Raw genomic sequence first — 20,324 nt, 5'->3', positions numbered from 1 at the left:
GAAGATCAGGATATCGTCCGAGTAGTTTAGATAGTTGGGAATGTGTTTTATCACTTGATGTATTTCATTTTGGAATATTTCGGCGGCCGAAGATACTCCAAAGCTGAGTCTTTTGTATCTGAACAGACCTACATGCGTTGAAAAGGTGGTAATATACCTCGAGGTAGGGTGTAGTTCTAGCTGATGGTATCCCTTGTTCAGGTCTAACTTAGAGAACACTTTGGACCCATGCAGTAAATGCATCATATCAGTCATTCTTGGAGCCAGATGTCGTTCCCGCTCTATGGCTACATTGGGGGCCCTCATGTCCACGCAAATACGAATGCTGTCCTTGTTGTCTTTTTTCGGCACGGGTACGATGGGAGATACCCAGGGGGTTGGTCCCGATGCTGGCTCTATGATGTCCTGCTGCAATAATGACTGAATCTCATCCTCCACATGTTTTTGTATGTTTAGTGGTATACCTCTGTAGTGTTGTGCTGTCGGGGTTATTTGGGGATTGATATGTAACTTTACTTGTTTGTCCTTTAATTTGCCTAACCCTTTGAACAGGGAGGGAAACATTTGTTTTATCATGTCTTTGGGGCTGGTAGTGTAGGCCGACATTATTTGATACATGATTAGAATGAGTCCCATTTGAATCGCAGATTTGAAACTCAAGATGCTGCCACCTGGTACGTCTCCTTTTATGACGTATATTTTGATCTTCTGACTCTTGTCTTTGTACTGACAGTGTGCCATGAACATCCCTTGACAATTGAGAGGCGTGTTTGAGCCATAAGAGTATATTAATGTGTCTGATTCCTTCAGTGACTTCTTGTGGTTGAGTCTTTTGTAGGTCTCATCATTTATGACATTAACTGTTGCCCCTGTGTCAATCAGGAATTCTCTATTTTGTCCGTTTAATTGTAGTAGCAACGTGGGACTGTATTCTGTGGCTATGCTGTTTCCAATTGCATGCACGTATCCCCTTTTCCTGTCCCCACTGGATGAGGATGAGTGGGAGTCTCGCCTTCTGAGAGGCGAACTTTCTAGATGTCTGACCTTCTGTCTGGAGTGTCTCCTGCTTGCGTATTCTCTTCTTTCTTCCCGCCTTCTCCCCTCCCGTGGCGTGTCACGGGATGAGCTTTGAGATTGGTGTCTGGATACTGTGGGTGACTGTCTCCTGCGAGATCTCGGGCTTTCCCTTGCTGAAAATCGGTCTGACCTCCTCGTGTCCCGGTGCACTTCAGTTGATGGAAAGAAATTTATGTTTCTGCATACAGACTGGAAGTGGTTTTCACCTCCGCACTTGTCACAGTTGTGTCCTATGGCAGGACATGGACCGACATGAGGATATTTGAAACCGCACCTGTAACATTTCTTTTGTTCAGTGGGACGTGGTGCTTCTTTGGAAGTTCTGATGGGGCATATTGATGCCGTGGAGGCAGACTGGGTGATCTTGATGTTATCCAGTGATTCAGTCTGTTGCATGAGAGCAGCGTCCGCTCGAGCGAGTTGTAGTATCTCTTCTAATGTCCTGCTCTTTTGCAATAGTTTCTTCCTGAATTCTTGAGATGCGCAGCCGGCAATGGTTTGGGACTTTATTGCTTCTTCCGTTGAATATCTATCAAAATCACAATATTTCGCTCTTTTTCTGAGACGCATTACAAAACTGTCCATGTTTTCGCTGCTGTCCTGTGTGGAGGTGTGGAAAATGTGACGTTCATAGTCGACATTTCGCAAAGGTGCGAAATAAGCATTCAAAGCGTCAATGATACCTTGGAAGGTGTCTGTGGTGGATTCAGGCATTTCAAAGACGATGTCTCGTACCACTGGTCCTAGAGAGTGGAGTAGGATTACTCTAAGTCGGCGCTCCTCCCTTACCCCTGATGCATCTATGTAGACATGCAGCTCTTTGAGCCATCTGGCCCATCTGGGGGCAAGGCTACTTGTGTCTGACATGTCAAATGGCGGCACAGCCAGTAGTTGTAGTGATTCTGAGCCACAATCATCTTTGTGGGTGGCTTGACGGGGCGTGGAACTGGAGGAGGGGCTCAGGATGCCACTGTCCGGGTTGTCTTCAGACATGTTTGCTTCCTATCTATTGTCAGCAGTGCCTTGTCTTTTTGATGTGAGCGCGCTCAACAATGAGGCCAGTTAGGGTTGCGCAAATAAAACGTCTTGGAGGCTTGCCGTGTTGTTTTCGGCACCCGCGTGCTATGTGATGATTGCACGCGTGGTTGGCCCTTGATGCACGTGGTGTTGTGTAATAATGAGGAGCGCGATGAAGCTTCGCGCGTGCTCGGCCTGAACGTGGGCCAGAGGCAGAATGGCAGTAGAGCGCGATGCGATTCCGCGCGTGCTGGGCTTGATAGTGATATTTTGGTTGCGTCACGGCATACGCGTGCTCTTTCAGCCAAGCACCGCGTGTGATACGCGGCGCGCGTAACACATGGGTCGGCAGCTTCGTGCCTGCATGAATGGCCGTCTATGAGTCAGGGGCTCTTACTTGACGTCGATGTTGTGCCGCGTGCTTCGTGAACGGCTCTGGAGCAGTAGAGAAGGCGGCTGAAATCCTGGAGTCTCGAGCTGACGGCTGGCAGGACTTTCGTGCGTGCTCAGGCACCAGATTACAGGAACCTCGTCGCCATTGTTGTGAGTAAACCAGGCATCAATGATTGCAGAGTATAAATCAATAAAATCGTCATAGGCCGGCGCAGGCAATCAAACAGGAGCGGAGACAAAGCACGTCTGATTGCTTTCTTTATTTTTTACGAACCCGCCACCCCGAGGCGGTAACCCCGCCTCTCGCACCACGTGGGACGCAGCCCACCTTCTACCGTCATAGATAGAGGACTATTCCTCTGAACATGTGATGGCAATGGAGGTAGGACATTACATGTCCCTCTGCCCTTTGGGGACCTGGATGGCTGCATCCTGTGGGCACGAGCACCATCTGTGTAGCTTGCAGAGTTCCTGAAACCTCCTACCTCAGGATGCACGTGGTGGTGTGCTCTCACTTTGTTTCCAGAGTGCAGGGGCGCAGGTTGCCTCCTTCCATGCTGCCTTCTCAACTGCCGCGGCACAGGCGGCCAGCAGCGTGTTCCCGCGGCAGTCTTGCTCCTCCTCCACCCACGTGGAGCCTCCAACGTTCCATTCGGCACTCCCGCGCCTCATGCGAGCAGCCTTTCTGCTCCAATATCCCTTCTGGGTGCAGCGCACCCTCTCAGCGGTCTGAAGCGCTCTCCTCCGCACGTGGAACTGCTGCGTTTTGCTGGGTGTTCCAACGCCACACTTGAGCGGCCTCTCCACCTCGGAAGGCTCGGAAGGCTACCTGCCTCGTCGCCAGTGTAATGGCGTGGGGTGAGGTACGACCAACGTGCGTAGCACAGCAAGAAGAAGCCAGAGAAGAGCAATGCTTCATATGTCCTCTTTATTTCTTAATATGAACAAACTGCCCATTGACCCGTCTCCCACCGCCTGCCACTTCCCTTTCCCCTTACGTACTTCCCTTTCCTGAACACCCGCCCCCTTGATAAACACTGAAACGCCAACATGAGACCCACCACCCCCCCACTTGTGGCCTCAACATCACCCCCCCCTTGGCAGTTCACGCGTCGTGACGTCCTAGCAGCACCACATCACTTTGTGTAGATGTGGGGAGGGCTCTGGCATTGGTTAATTTCGTCCCGTGTCACGGGTTAACTGTGATGGGTGGACCTTCCGCTGAGTAAAAACCATTGTAACCAACAGGTGATGCAGAACCACAAAATATGTACAATGGTCCCTTGAACTAAATATTCATATTTCCAGCTAAATTATATTAGTGTTTTGGTAGTAATGACTGTCGCAGCTAACAGCAAACTGCTCCACCTTCTAGGAATGTTTGCCTGCAGTCCATCAAGGGAACCACACAGTTGGGCCTTTTTGCGGTTGAGTGGATTTATTCATTACCTACTTGGCAACTGTACATGTTTTCATCAGGCAAACACTTGTTATTAAATGTATGTGTGCAGTTTGTCACAGCATAATATGCACATGCAGCACAAATCATGGATAGTCTAAAACAAATTCTATAGGTTTAGAGTCAAACACAAAAGTATAGCATGCATGGAAATCAGATAATAATATTGCACATGTATAGAAATATATACTCACAGGTTTTCTCCAGGCTCTGGGGTCGAATTTATATGCTTTCACACCAGTGATCGCGTTCATTTCCATAGTTGCACAAAAACGAACAAAATAGGCCATTGCCCATAATTGTAAAAAGAAAAAAAGAGATGGAGCCATTACTAATTTGCAGGTCCGGAAATAAAGTGCTGATAAAACTGTTTACCAGCACTATTTCTGGACCGGAGCATTCAGAGTTGATTTGCTGGTAACACCGGGATCGTTAACGCTGCACACTGTGCTACCGGTGAAGGTAGAACAGTCAATTGTAGTAGGAACACCTTCCCAGACACTTACCAGAAACACCGGCAACACGGAGGCACAGTGACATTACAAGCATGGATTTGCCAGTAGCACATGCATAAAAATACCAGTATTAACGGCAAATCTACGCCAGAAACAATGGTACCACGGTTCAGCCAGAAAATGGCTTTCAAACACAACCATGCTGCCTTTCATTGTTGGAGCTATGGATATGGAGTGCTGCACGCTGGAGTGCAGGTGTTTGAGCTGGAGCTGCATCAGTGGAAACAGGAGGACAGTGAGTGGAGGAGGAGGAGTGGCAGAAGGAGGAGGAGGATGAGGATGAATGTGATGTAAGTGGCAAGGCAGAGGAGTGCTGTGATTCCCTGCACAAGGGCAACACCCTGTGCCCCGACAGACGGCCAGATACACACCTTGTACCACCTAAACAGGAAGACAAAACTGGAACTGGTGGACCTCATACAGGATGGGAGCAGTAGTGGCATCTGGACAGCCATATCACCCCTGTTGAAGCTGGTGGCAGTCCTGCACTTCCTCACCACAGGCACGTTCCAGCACTCTGTGATCCAGCTGCATGTCATTTCTCGGCCTGCATTCTCCAGAATGCTGGTGCAGGTACTGGAGGCCATGTGGGACGGCACATTGCCCTCCCAACCACCCAGGCACAGGTAAATGCTACCAGGGCCTGCTTCCATGCAATTGCGGGCTTGCCCAATGTGTTGGCAGCATTGGACTGCACACATTTGAAGCTGGTGGCCTTCCATGCCTCACAGGAGTTACACAGGAATCGGAAGAAGTACCATTCACTCAATGTCCAGGTGACCTGTGATGCCAACTTCACCATCACACACTGCTGTGCCCATTTCCCAGGATCAACCCACTATTCCATGGTCCTGCGGAACAGCACCCTGCCAGAGTGCCTGTGCACTCTGTGTACCCTGTGCACTGCACACCGCTGATCACCGCAGTTCACCCAAGGCCTGCATGCAAAATGGCCGATGCGATGAACGCGTCCTGAGCGTTCCTCTGGTTGCCTAGCAACCTCATCTGCATATTTCCCTATTGTGTGGACCGGAGGCGGAAGCCGGCCCTACACGACCGAAGGCCCGCCGATCAAAGGCCCTTCCTGTCTGCCCCTTTCCGCACCTAGCGGCACGGCGCGGGACTCTGCTCCGCTCCTCATAGCACGCGACATTGCAGGCATCCTTCTGGTGCCCTCAGCCATTGTACATGTGCCGCTTACCCTCAAAGCAGGCTCGGACCAACTGGAACTCTCGCCTGTAAACACCCTGGTAAGACTTGTGCCTATTCTTTGCTGCTCTCATATGAGGCTTCCCATGTGTCTTTGCCTACGGAATAGTACACCTGCATACATTATGTGCACCTAGCACGTATAGATCACTCACCTCTGCCGCTGTCTACATCACATATCACAACTGACACCAATTGCTGCCCCTCGCTCAACACGATGTATCCTTTGATCCTGGACAGACTACATATCACTAATCTGTGCACTTAAGGTCACGGATAGACTATACTACAGAGTAGCTTCCTTACGGTTGTACAGTATGCAGACCACTGATCAATGCTATACCTCATATGCGCCCACAGCCCTTTTGATTGCTGTGTTGTGCCTTACGGTCACCTACAGACCACATTGACCATTATGTCGTGCCTTACGGTCGCCTACAGACCACATTGACCATTATGTCGTACCTTACGGTCGCCTACAGACCACATTGACCATTGTGTTTTGCCTTACGGTCGCCTACAGACCACATTGACCATTATGTCGTGCCTTACGGTCGCCTACAGACCACATTGACCATTATGTTGTGCCTTACGGTCGCCTACAGACCACATTGACCATTGTGTTGTGCCTTACGGTCGCCTACAGACCACATTGACCATTATGTCGTGCCTTACGGTCGCCTACAGACCACATTGACCATTGTGTTGTGCCTTATGGTCGCCTACAGACCACTTTGACCATTGTGTTGTGCCTTACGGTCGCCTACAGACCACTTGATTGCTGTACCTTATGGTCGCTTATAGACCACATTGACCATTGTGTTGTGCCTTACGGTCGCCTACAGACCACATTGACCATTGTGTTCTGCCTTATGGTCGCTCATAGACCACTTGATTGTTGTATGCCCTTGATCGCCTACAGACCTCATTAATTATTGTGTTATGCCCATGGCCGCCTACACACTACTCTGTTCATTGCGGTGCTTTGTATAGCTATCTTATGACCACACTGTATAGATCTGTATTGTGCCTTTGCTCACTAACAGACCACACCCACTACACTGTGTACCAGCAACACCACAAACATCATGTATTGGTGCCTATCGACACTCATCCACCTATCGTATACTTACAGTAGATACTGGACTAGACAGCCAAACCTACATTCTACTCATTACACTTCCACCACCCTCTCCTCTTGGCCCAGTACCATGACACCTGCAAATCCGTATTTGGATGATCCAGCACTTTGGATACGCCACTTTGCCACTAAACCTATACCTAACCAACCCTGCACTATCACTACTAGAAATTCCAGACTGAACTCCAGAACTAGACCACCCACCCATCTTTGCTCCCGCCAGCCTAGCACATTGAATAGAAACGCTAGATTGAATTCGCGAACATGTCTTCCTACATTTCCGTATTCTCACCACCCTAGCATCTTAACCAGAAACTCCAGACTAAGGGCACGTAGTATGAAACACCTGCATACTGACCATAACTACGCTAATGCACCCATTGACTCTGTCAATCTAGCCAATAGTCTTCAGCACAGTCCACTGATACCACTTGAAAAACCGGCAAACTCATCAAAGCAGCCTTGGTGAATGCTAGGTCTCTTCCTGCTCATGCTCTCGACATCGCTGCTTTATAACCTATGAAAACCTTGATGTCCTCGCAGTCACAGAAACCTGGCTTAATGCCGCTTCCGGCCCCTCTCTAGCCCTCGCCATACCTAATAATTATGCCATTATTAGATCTGACAGAAACACCACTCAAACTAAGGGAGGCTGACTCGCCTTCATATTTAGAAATACCTTTGACATTAAAGTCATCCAAGAAGCGCAAATCCCATCTGCTGAATCACTGTCAATTAAGCTACCTCTCTCACCCAACCACACAGCAACATTACATCTCATCTATCGACCACCAGGACCCATTTCCTCTTTCATTGAGGACATTGCTTCACTTATAACTATAAACACCAAACCTAATTCCCTAACCATCTTACTTGGGGACCTCAACCTTGGTTTCAACGATCCTAAGGACACTAACGCCTTTGACCTAGCCAACACATTATCTGATTTGGGTCATACGCACATTATCCACGAACCCACTCATATCAAAGGTAGAACTCTAGACTGGCTATCACACATCAATTGCTCTATTGATCTCCTATCCATTGACCCATGTATCTGGTCGGACCATCATAAAGTAACCTTTGCTATCAAAGCTAACCCACCCCACCCGACGCCTATCATCGCCCCTGCCATCAGCACGAGAAACAAGAAAGATATTACTCCTGACAAACTCCTACCTATACTACTCCTTATACTGAATAATACTGATTCAGACGCTGACCCTACCGTTCTAGTGGACACCTACAACCAGGCTATACTCAAAGCTCTGGATTCTATTGCCCCTCTAAAACTTCGGAAACCGAAACCACAGCGTCACCTTAACACCTGGTTCACGCCACAGCTAAGAGAATTACGTAAAACCAAAAGAACCGCTGAGGCACTTGGGAAAAAACATCCCACAGCTTCTAGCAAGTCTGAACTAACCTTAGTCTCCTCTAGCTACAAAGAAGCCATACTTCTTGCAAAAAAAGACACTTATAACAAAAGGATTACACAAGCGGAATCCAATGCAAAAGAACTCTTCAAGATACTCAAAGAGCTAGAATCCCCCACTACCCCCACTGACAAATGTATTACTGACACACTATGGTGTAGTAATATTCAGAAAGCCTTATTAGACAAAATAGATCGTCTACAATCCAAAATCAACGCAAAAAAATCCTTACTATTAGCCGACCCTAACTACAAACAGCCACTTAACAAACATTCGACCTTTCACTCAAACTTCAAACCTTTCAGCTTCTCACCCCTCTCAACTTGGGAAGTAGAAAACATCATCAGGAAACTAAAACCTTCAAACTGCCAAGGTGATGCCTGCCCTGCCCCGATCGTTAAAGCAGCTGCGCACGATCTGGCTCCATTCATCACTAACCTCATCAATACTTCCTTCAAATCCGGAATAGTTCCTGACAACCTCAAAGACGCCTGGGTCATCCCACTCCTCAAAAAACCCACTCTTGATCCAGCCAACCCGTCTAACTACAGACCGATAACGACTGTACCGTTCTTACTAAAAATACTGGACAGAGCAGCCTATTTACAAATACAGGCCTACTTAGAATCAAATAATCTCTTAGGGCTTAGGCAATCAGGCTTCCGACCGAGACACGGTACGGAAACTGCACTAATTGACCTTACCACCCAGATCCAAACCTTGAAAGACAATGGCAAACTTGCACTCCTCTTGTTGCTTGACCTGTCTACAGCGTTTGATTTGGTTAACCATCAAACACTCTGTCACCACCTGAAATCTGCAGCACACTTCTCAGATGCCGCCACGGCTTGGATCAGCTCCTTCTTGGCAAACAGAACCATGAGGGTCTTCTCTCCTACGGATTCTGCTGAGCCTGCACCAGTACCCTGCGGAGTCCCGCAAGGCTCCTGCGTGTCCCCGACTCTTTATAATATATTCACGAAACCCCTCTTCGATATCCTTGACTTTCTGGGTGTCACGTATACCAACTATGCGGACGACACCCAGATACTCATACCTATCTCGGGTGACTACGAAACAGACAGCACGACCCTTAATGAAATCTACTCGGTCATACAAGCATGGATGGCACACCATGGTTTGTGCCTCAACGACGAAAAAACCGAGTTGATCATCCTGGGCACGCATGCCAAACTCAAAAATCTTAATCCCGCATTCAAAGCCTTTACCATAGATGGCAATCGCATCCCAGTATCAAATAACACTAAAACTCTTGGTATTTACATTGATGCTACCTTATCCTTCTCCAAGCAAACCAATGCAGTAGCTTCATCAGCCACATACACCTGCAAGCTGATCACTGCATGCAGACCATTCATTTCCGTACCTAATTGCATTACTCTCGCTAGAGCACTAGTGCTTTCCAAAATAGACTACTGTAACGCCCTTTACTTGGGCACAAGTCACAAAAACATCAATAAACTACAAGTAGTCCAAAACAATGCCATCAGAGCTGCCCTCAACATTCCCAAAAAGGCACACATATCTGAGACCAGACGTAATCTACGCTGGCTCCCTGTCAAGCATAGAATATCACTCAAAACGCTGGCCCTTACACACAAAGCCAGAGCTAACCTTGCTCCAGCATACCTTACCAACCAACTCACACCTCACACCTCCTCTAGACCACTCAGAGTAGCACAAACTAACACCATGACCATTCCGAGATTCAAACTTCACAATTCGGGTGGAGCTAGCTTCCCTGTACAAGCTTCCAAACTATGGAACACCATCCCTGCGCCTTTACGAGCAGAACCCTCATTTAACCGGTTCAAACATAACATGAAGTGTTGGCTCCATAACTTGGACTACATGTCAGCCTAACCTCTTGACCCCAGCATGACAAACTGCTGCCAGCACACTTTGTAATTCATTGTATCTTTGTATGCACCTTCTATATTATGTTTGTTCCTAACTGTAACTGCATTGGAACTTTTTGCTGACTGCATTGCTTGTACCTTCCTGTAACTGTAACGCAACTCTTTAACGAACTTACGCGCCCTTATGCCTCCGGGCCTGGTTGCGCTTTATAAATAAATAAATACAAATACAAATACATGATGTGTTATGGAGGACAAAGGACATGAATGTTGGGTGAGTACATGTACAACTACACACACAGTGCTGCATGAATCACAGGGGAGAAGATGGCACAAATTCATTTCCCACAACCACCCTGCATATGCAGATCCAACAAGGGCACACCAAATTGACTGGCTACAGCTCACATGAACAACACAAGACTGTTGTGGTATCATTGAAATGCCAATCCATTCTCTATTCCTAACCCATAAGGCCATGAACATGCAGTGCACTACAGGTACCAGAATACTAAACCGCCACTCCACCAATTCAAGTGTACCAGTACACTGTCCCACCCAGGCCCATGTAATGCATACCCTGGTGAGACATGGTGCATGAATGCACACACCAAAGCTACACAGAATGCACAGTCACAGGCAACACCACTGCCGTGCACCATCACTCACACACGTCAAATGTCAATATCAATGTGAACGTCAATGGTCCTCATATAGTGCACTGCTTCCACTGGCGTAGACACTTGGCACTCAGGTCTACAATGAGAGCAGCACAGGGGTGGGAAGTCAGTGGGAATGGAAGGGAGAGGGGCTTCACGTCCATGCTGTGCCATTGCCAGCTTCAGTGTGTCCAAATTGGTAATTGGTCTTCCGGGCCTTCCGGACATGTGAGCCGTCACGTAGTGTTCATGAAAGTCAAATAATGTCCAGTGCGCATTGTGGGTGTTATGCAGTGTGTACAGTCACAGCTGTGGTAAGGGCACAGCGACATCCACACCAGACAATGGGGACATGCATGCATATTGCTGACTCCCATTAGGGCCAGTCAGCGGCTAGTCTTGTCCTACCCCCAACAATCCATCCCAGGGACCCAAACCCAGCACAGACAGTATGTCATACAGTGGCTGTCCCAAGGTGTAGCAGGGTGCCTGAGGAACGGCCAGCCCACAGTACCAGATGCATGACATAGACCACACACACAGGCGGACAATATGAAATACACTGTCCTGCCACATGCATGACATGGCTCACCTTGTGTCCTACTCCCTTGCAGGTAATTCTGGATATCCTCTGCTTCTGTGGCTGATGACTCCTCTGAGAGATCCCCAGATGCAGAAGGAGATGGCCTACAATCTTGCGCATGTGTGAACCAGGATAACCATTGAGCAGATCTTTGGGCTATTGAAGGCACATTTCTGATGCCTACACTGGTCTGGGGATGCACTCATGTAAAGGCCGGAGAAGGTGGGGAAGATAGTCCTAGCCTGTGCAATGTTGCATAATATTTGCATCAGGCGCAACATACCCCTGCCTCCGGATATGGACATGCCACCACCAGAAGGTGAAGATGATGAAGATGGGGAGGCACTACCAGCCAAGCACGTGCCAAGGATGGACATGTTACCCATCAAGAACTCATTGACAACTTCTTCTGACACCCCCTCCACAAGGCACAACCCATGCCCCTCACTGCATGAGATGCGCACACGCAATAAATCCTACCGCACGAATAAGGAATGTCCACTCATTGATGCAAGTGCTTAACAAGATCTATTATTTCAGCAGAACTATATACAACCAACATCCCAATGCCCCCTCCCCAAGCACCCCCTCCAAACACACACCCTCCCCACCCACACCCTCCCCAAACAGCCGTCCCCACACACCCTCCACACCCTCCCCACACACCCCCAATAACAAAGTGTCATAAATTCTGTGGATCAATGTCATCTCCTGTGCTTTTTGTATTGCAGGCGTTGGCATGAGCTGGTGAGCCCGAAAGCCGCTAGAAGCGGCGCCTTGGGCTGCCTTGGTGGGAGCTTGCCAGGGTGGTAGCACTGGAGAGCAGTCATATCCCTATGCGATCCAGGGCAGTCTGCAGGGTGTGTGTCAGTGACTCTGCGAGTGCAGACACCCTCTTGTTTCCCTCCTGCACCCTCCAGGGAAGAGGTTGTGCAGCCCAGGGCACAGCACTGGTGCTGGCCTGCAGGCATTCCCCCATCATACAGGACTCCACCTGCTACTGATGGACCATGTCATCTATCTCATCGTACCTCACCTCAATCCTGCGTATGTGTGCGCCCATCGCCCTTATGTTGGGCATTGGTGGGGGAGGGGTGGCTGTGCAGGTTGGAGGGGTCGAAGTTAGGCCGCTGGTAAGGTGTGTGGTCTTGAGAGCCATCTGTGCTATCACCTCCATCCACCACCGCATCATCATCAGTGGAGGTGCTGGGATGGGCCAGGGGCTAGTGTTCGGTGGGCACATAGACTGGACGCGTTGGCAGGCCCGATGGTAGTTCTACAGGGCCTGATGGCTGTGCTGCAGGGCCTGATGGTCGTTCTGCAGGGCCTGATGATTGTGATGAAGGGCCTGATGGTTGGGGCACCGGGCTTAATGGCTGTGCTGCTGCAGTTGGCGTTGGCTGGGATGTGGTGGTGCCTGGTGGTTTTTCCATCCGTTGTGAGGTTGCCCAGACTGTGGAGGATCTAGCATTGTCACTGTCAGAGAATGTGCCTGTTAGGGTGAGATGGGCATGCAGTTAGTCACCTGTGTTTCACCACAACTGACTTTCATTACACAGATACTAGATTGTGTCTGACCTGGACATGATGTCTGGTTTTCAAATTTGCTCTGATGCGTGTGTCATGAGTGCAGGTTTATAGTGAATAAGTTGAATTCCAAAAAGTCGAATGCAAAAATGTCGAAAAATTTTTTTTTAGAGTGTTTTTTTTAAATTTTTTTTTAATGGGGGGGTTCCCCCCCAGCCCCCTGTTTATTTTTACTAGCTAAAGCCAAAAAAACATACACATAAAAAAAAACATTCACTTTTTTTTAGACATTTCTTTTTTAGACATTTTTGGATTCGACTTTTTGCATTCGACATTATGACTGGCTACCATGAGTGCACATTGGTTGTAGTACTGCCACACTAGCTTGTAGGGGTGTGTGCATCGTGAATGTGCTAATTGTCATGTTGCCCCTTTGCACACATGACTGATAATCATGTGCCCATGTGTGTGTCTGTGCATTTTGTGCTCAATAAGTGTGCATGTCTTACTCTGGCCCCCACCCCTGGCATCTATCTGTGATTGGGCCATATTGATGCTGTCATCAAGTATTGTTCACATAAACTTGGACATGTCCCCCTAATGTTTATGGTGCATTTCACATGCGTCCCATGTTTTGCATTTTGATGTGGCTTGTTGTACTCACCGCCCTCTCCTTGCATCCCTGCTCCGGCCTCTGCTGATCCTACTCCCTCAATCCCTGCTATGTGCATCACCGAACTACAGGTCTCCTCCCACTGCATTAGTTTCAGGGGGACCGCCATCCCACCTCCATTGGCAAAGGTTTCCCTCTATATGCCGATAGTATGTTCCTGACTCAGAGGCGCATGTCATCCCACCTCTTGTGGCAGTCGTTTGGTGTGCGGGGGACAGGACCCACTGGCGTGACTTTCTGGGCTACCTCCTTGCATGTGGCCGTCTTGCGTCGCTGGCTGGTTTGCGGATTATCACTCCCGAAGAGTTTGTCAGCATTGGCCACAATGTTGTCTATCAATGTAGTCAGTTCCTGCTCTGTGAACTAGGGCTTTCGTTGCGGGACCTCAGGAACACAAGACTTGGATGTGCCTGCCATCTTGCCAGTGTTTGCATGAGTGGATGGCTGCAGGAAGTGCCTGATAATAAATGGATTGAGTTTTTCAAAATGGCCGCCGGCAATCTTCCAGTTCCTGCAATGATGCTGTTTCTAGTTCCGATATTACGGTTGCTGGTCTTTCCGGCATGGGTGGGCCTGTTGCCAGTGTTGCTGTTATTGTGTGAGCCAGAATCACTGTTACCGGCATGTTTGTACACAGAAACACCAGCGTTTTCTAGGTTTTTACAGTGTTTCTGTCACGCCAATAACAATGATTCTGGCACTGAAGAATGTGCATGTCTGCGCGGTTGGGATATGCCAGTGATTCCGTCACTTTCTAGCGAGAAACGTTATTAGCAGGATGACGGAATCACCAGCACATTTCTTGGAATCTCGTAATGAGGGCCATATAGTCCACTATGTCACATTTCTTGTCAACACCCTCTACTCACCAATCTCCTGACGATTACCAAATCATCCACTCTTACACGGCCCAGTCTTCAAAACATGTTATATGATCCAGGCCCTGCTCAACATGAACCTCAATGGGACCCTACACAGTGGACCAGGACAAGTGAACATTGTACCATTTCCTTGTTGTCACTGGTGGACACACAAGAGTTCTTACTCTGCCATTATTTTCTGACAGTGAATATGGTCATCCTGTTCCTTCTGCCACCCTGAACCCGGTGTACAGACTACCAGGGGAAGAAGGTGACTGAAGAGAATGGTGTGAAGTAGGACAAAGTCAACAGGAACACCTTGTCAAATGGAGTTGGCAAACTGATGTCCAAAGAGGATGTTCAACTCAGGCACGAGCAGAGGAGAACCACCATAACGAGCTAGAAGCAAATGTTCAGAAGAAAGGGAAAAACAAGAACAGAGCCCAAGACCAACAAAACTGAAGAAAGAAGGGACATACCAAGGGACATACCAGCAAGGGGGCAAGACATGCGTTAATAGCCATGCCCAGACTGTCGAGACATGCCAGAGCTATCTTACGCTGCCCATTTTAGAGTAATAAGCCTGGAAGAAGTGTCCTTCTTGTTATTGAAGCACTATATGCCATGTTACTCTGGGAGCAAGTAGCCTCCATCTCCTTTTGGTGAGTACCATGTTGGTAGGGGCATTTTGTTGGTGGCAGGGAAGTGTCACCATCTTTTGAGAAGCAGCATGTACAATTTGCATCTAACACAGCACTTCCCTCACCTATAAGGTCATGCAGCAGCAGAACGCTGCACAATACCTGGTGTGTGATTCTCTATGTAATGCTATGAAAGACCAAAAGGGTCTCCCTGCCCAACAATTTCAACACACGGAAAATACACAGCTATTTCGTATCAGTGATAATTTTGGGGGTTGTAACAAGAACAAGTCTGACAGAGCAAAGAGGCCTACATAACAGCATAAGAGGCTACGCCTAAGGGCTGATGTAGGCACTTGTTGCACACTGCCCATAGGTTTCCAATGAATAGAAAATATTTGTGAAGAATTCCTTACATTTATAAAATGTTGAGTAAATTGAAATCCTAAAATGACACACTCAGCAGTCAAAATGTAACTAACTCAGTAAAAATCACTATTATGTAATTGATATGATTGGCAATCAGATCACAAAGTTGTTCTTTACTCAGATGACAATTCAATTGACATGACTAGATCAAACAAGTTTCACCAAAGATTTACATAAAATGTCATTTACCACTAAAAGGAGAAATTTTACTTTTATAATATGCTGCCGAAAATGCATTAATGTTTTAACAATCCACCAGGGCATCCAATAGTTGCAAACACCAACAGTCTATTTGAACCTCTAGGAAACTACATTGTTGCTTTTTGCAGCCTTTGATACACACAGGTGAGTCCTTTGTAAAAGATACAAAACACGTTTTAAATCTCCTTGAGAGTCATCGCCCAACACTATCTCCATCAGATATTATATTCACAATAGATGTACAGAGTTTGTATACCTCTATTCCTCACTCTGAAGGTGTAGAATCTGCTGAAAGTTTGATAATGAAGACTTCCTTAAAGTGAATAAGGTATTTTTTGCTGCAACTACTTCCTCTAGTTTTGTGTAACAGCTTAATTAGGTTTGGCAACCCATTATACCTCCAAACATCATTGGGTGCGCCGATGGCTCCAAGATATGCAAATTCATTCATTATTATGGTTGAAACTACACATGTCTTGAGAAATATATAATGGTTGAATAAGTTAAAATTGGGGCATCGCTACATAGATGATGTTTTTGGAGTGTGGACTTGAACATTGGAAGAGATTGACGTTTTCTTACAATATTTGAATACTAGAAATCCACGTATTCAGTTAAGGTTGAGGTGTAGAATAACGGTATACATTATTTAGATGTTTTTTTAAAAACAACCATTTACCACAATATAATATATTGCACAGGGGTCAAGTCCTAAAAATTAAAGTGGTGGGACTCATCAGCAAACGCAACGGGATGCGACGTCGCCATAAATGAGCATATCAAGGATAAATATTCACATTTCATTAAATAGGCTTTGCATAACCACCCAAATTGAACGGGACAAATGGCATTTGCCTTTCATAAAATCTACACACACACAAAACCAAGAGAGGACATTTTCTTCTAATAGTGTTTTTTAAACTTAAAAAAGGTGCGCGTTTTGAAACTCCAAGAACCAATACAAATGTTTTCCCTGGGACCTGCAGTACCGAATTGGGACATTTCAACTTTAGTTGTTTGTTATTTTTCATTAGGTTATATAGTTTAGTGGTGAAGTGTATGGCCTACAAATCTGTTGACTGTGGTTTGATCCCCGAGGGCACTTTAATTCATACATTCAAAGAAGACTTTAATTTGTTTCTCATTTTAGCTGGGGGGACAAAGTCCACCCTCTGAATAAAGTGGGTGGACTCCGTCCCCTCTCATGTACCCACGACTTGAGCCCTGGTATTGCATGCAGCAAGTTTTCATCCACCCTGTGTCCTGCAGAGTCTACCGTATTCTGAGTTTACAAAAATAGTCCATAGGCACTCCTCTGTGAGAACGAACAAAGCTAAATGACCTGTTCTTTGAGAAGGTACCCGCTCGAGAGTCTGCAGCCACGCTTTAGCTCACTGTACCTTTCACAGAAGGGAAATATCCTTTTGCATATCAGTCTTTGTCCCACCCACATTGGCAGTCCAGCAACGAAATGCTATGGCAATTCTCTTCTGAACAAGAGTACCAACAGCAAAAGTGTGATGTTTACGGATACTAAAGTGAAGACAAGTACTATGTTTAGAAATCAATTATCAGGAGCAGTGAGTGAAAAGCCGGTTCCATCATTGGTTCATGTACTTGCTTTTACATGTCAGAGTGATCAAATTTGTAGGACGATCAGAAAACATTGGAAACTGTTCTCTAATGATGGGATGTTACAAAAATTGTTCTTTAAACCACCCGTCTTTGCATTAAGTAATACAAGTAATTTTAGGAATATGTTGGTTAGAGGAAACATTGTGGCACTTAGGCGTCTGGAGACTACTGGAAAGGGTACATTTTCCTGTTACTAGCCCATATGTTGGAGGCCCATTTGCTCAAGTTTTTTTGTTGTTCCACATTTCACCACACAAATAGATGGTTAGTTTTAGGTATCAATTAAAGTGGGGGTATGTAGAGCATTTTGGGGGGTCGCCAGTTGCTTTTATTTCAATGAAAACTTGTTTTTCAAAAAGAATTAGACCCAATGGGCCTAGAACACATTTTCTGAAGCAAACATTGTAGATCCCATTTTCCTTTCTGTCATGTGGCAACCATAATAATGTGATAAAAGGAGAAGTCTTTCATCATCTGTGCACTGGGTAAAACATTTACTTACATTCATATGCGACTTGTGACACACACAATGTGATTTATGGTTTCTTTACCCTCGTGGTAAAATGTACCTGGGGATGACTACCCGGAAAATCAAAACATGTTGGAATGAACATAAATGTAATGTAAGAACTGTGAACCTTAACCCTCCTGCCGCAAGACATTTCTCTGAGTATAATCATACTGTTGCACAAATGAGATTTATAGTGCTACAACAGGTTAAAATTGGTGTAAGAGGTGGAAATATGGAACAACAACCATTACAATGTGAGGCCTTTTGGATCCATAAACTAGATACTGTCTTTCCAAAAGGAATGAATGAAATGTTGTCTTTGCATTGCTTTCAATGAGTCCTCCACTTAGGTAGCTTGATATCTGTGCTAATTTAGGAGTAAAGTGATTTTCATTTATTTTCCTTGTTTGCATTTTGATTTAACTTTCAAGTTCTTTTTTAAGTACTGGTTTGTATCCTTTAGTGACTTGAGATTCCATATATGTATGAATGTAATAATGTATTAATATTATATATATTAAGGTTGTTACATTTATTGTTTTTATCTGAATTTGAGTATGAGTTTGTGATTTAGATAATGTGTGTTTTCTATTAGCTTTACAATTATTAGATTAGGTATCTTTACTAGAATAGGCTGCTACTTTTTATGACTATGTATATGACGTTTTAAAGATGTCTGAAGACCGTTAGCTACAATTGACTACTACAAAATGATGTTTATGGGGGCTCACATTGAGACTCTTCCTCGCTGGGTATATGATTGACTTTTGTTTCTAAATGGAGGGTATCCTGAATGTATACATTGTGGACCATTTGTGGGTTGAGAGATTCATTTATTTTCATTTTTGAATATATTGTTTTGGGTTGAATAGAAGACCCAATGTCGAAGGACGTTTTTGTGTATAATAGATGACCTGGTTGGTATTTTTTGCATGGCAACTGCAGGCTGTTTTTGGAACATTATATATATCCAAGCTATAGATTTAAATAACTTCCAATATTTTGGGGGAGTTTATTGTGGTATTGCATTCATTTTTGAAAATGTTATTTGGCTATAATAGATGACCTGTTTTGAAATGCATTTTCTTTGTGTATCAGAGATGACCCTATTGGTATTTTTTGCATTGGGAGTGCAGGCCGTTTACCATAAAAACTCTCAAATGTAGATATAACAACTGGTTAAGGTGCTATAAGATCACCCAGCTACAGCATGATGGCGAGGCAATGCTATCTGCTATCATGTCAAAAAATCTATCCGCCATATGGTCCTTGTTAAATTTCGCCAATCATGACTCACAGGCCCCTGTGCAGATAAATGGGGTGTTGGAATGTGTATGGATTGAACACTACCAGACCTTGTATGCCTTGCTTGAAGTGCCTCAACCTCTTTATAGCTCACCATCTGCACCTGTTGGCCAAATGGAAATATTGGAGGAGGACATCTTATTCTATATACAGAAATCTACCTCTTCGAGAGCTCCTGGCCCTGATGGCCTCTCAAATTACACCTTTAAGCAACATCGGGCTGAATGGGCTATGATATTACATCGAATCTTTGCCCAAATTCTCAGAACTAATACAATTCCGGAATCGTGGTGTCAATCAGTGATTGTACCAATTTTCAAGAAGGGTCATCAGTCTGATCCCTCAAACTACAGACCAATCGCCCTTCTTGGTGCTCCTGGAAAGTTGTTTGCCCGCTTTGTTTTGCGAGATTTTAATTCATGGACGCTAAAGCATTTCAAACGCGACCCTTGCCAGACAGGTTTCATACAGGGTTTAGGAACTTCCATTAATCTCTTTTCTTTAACAACCATACTAAATGTTCATTCTATGAATCATCAACCACTTTATCTGGCATTTATTGACCTAAGAGTTGCTTTTGATTCGGCCTCACGTGAAATACTCCTACACAAATTGAAGCTAGCTGGTTGCCCCTTATACTTGATTTCGTTAATTCATGCCTTACACAATCAGACAACAATCCAGATCAGACTGACTTGTGAAGGTGCATTGACTTCCCCGATTAAAACCTTTAGGGGCCTGAAAGAAGGGTGTTTTCTGGCGTCATCAATATTTAACTTTTTCATCGCAGATATTGGTGCCAGTTTCACTCAAATAGTGGGAGACCCTCCCAAGCTTGCCTTTAAATCGACTCCAGCCTTGCTTTATGCAGATGACCTTGTTTTGCTGTCCAAAACTCCGTCTGGTCTCCAAAACTTACTTGACGGAGTATCAACGTACACTCAGAAAAATCTGTTGTCTATCAACTTATCTAAAACCAAAATTATCACTTTTGGAACTAAAAAGAAAAATCTAACAAAACCATTTCATTGACACATCAATAATTCTGAAATTGAAATAGTTAATCAATACACCTATTTGGGTGTGACTATATCCAATATCAAAACTCAATCATATTGGTATACTATTAATGATAAATTGAGCCAGAATCTTTCGCAAATCAAGATTATCCAG

This window comes from Ambystoma mexicanum, chromosome 6q, assembly GCF_040938575.1.
Source record: "Ambystoma mexicanum isolate Mex_15411 chromosome 6q, UKY_AmexF1_1, whole genome shotgun sequence".
Classification (NCBI taxonomy): domain Eukaryota; kingdom Metazoa; phylum Chordata; class Amphibia; order Caudata; family Ambystomatidae; genus Ambystoma; species Ambystoma mexicanum.
This window is presented reverse-complemented; position numbering follows the sequence as displayed.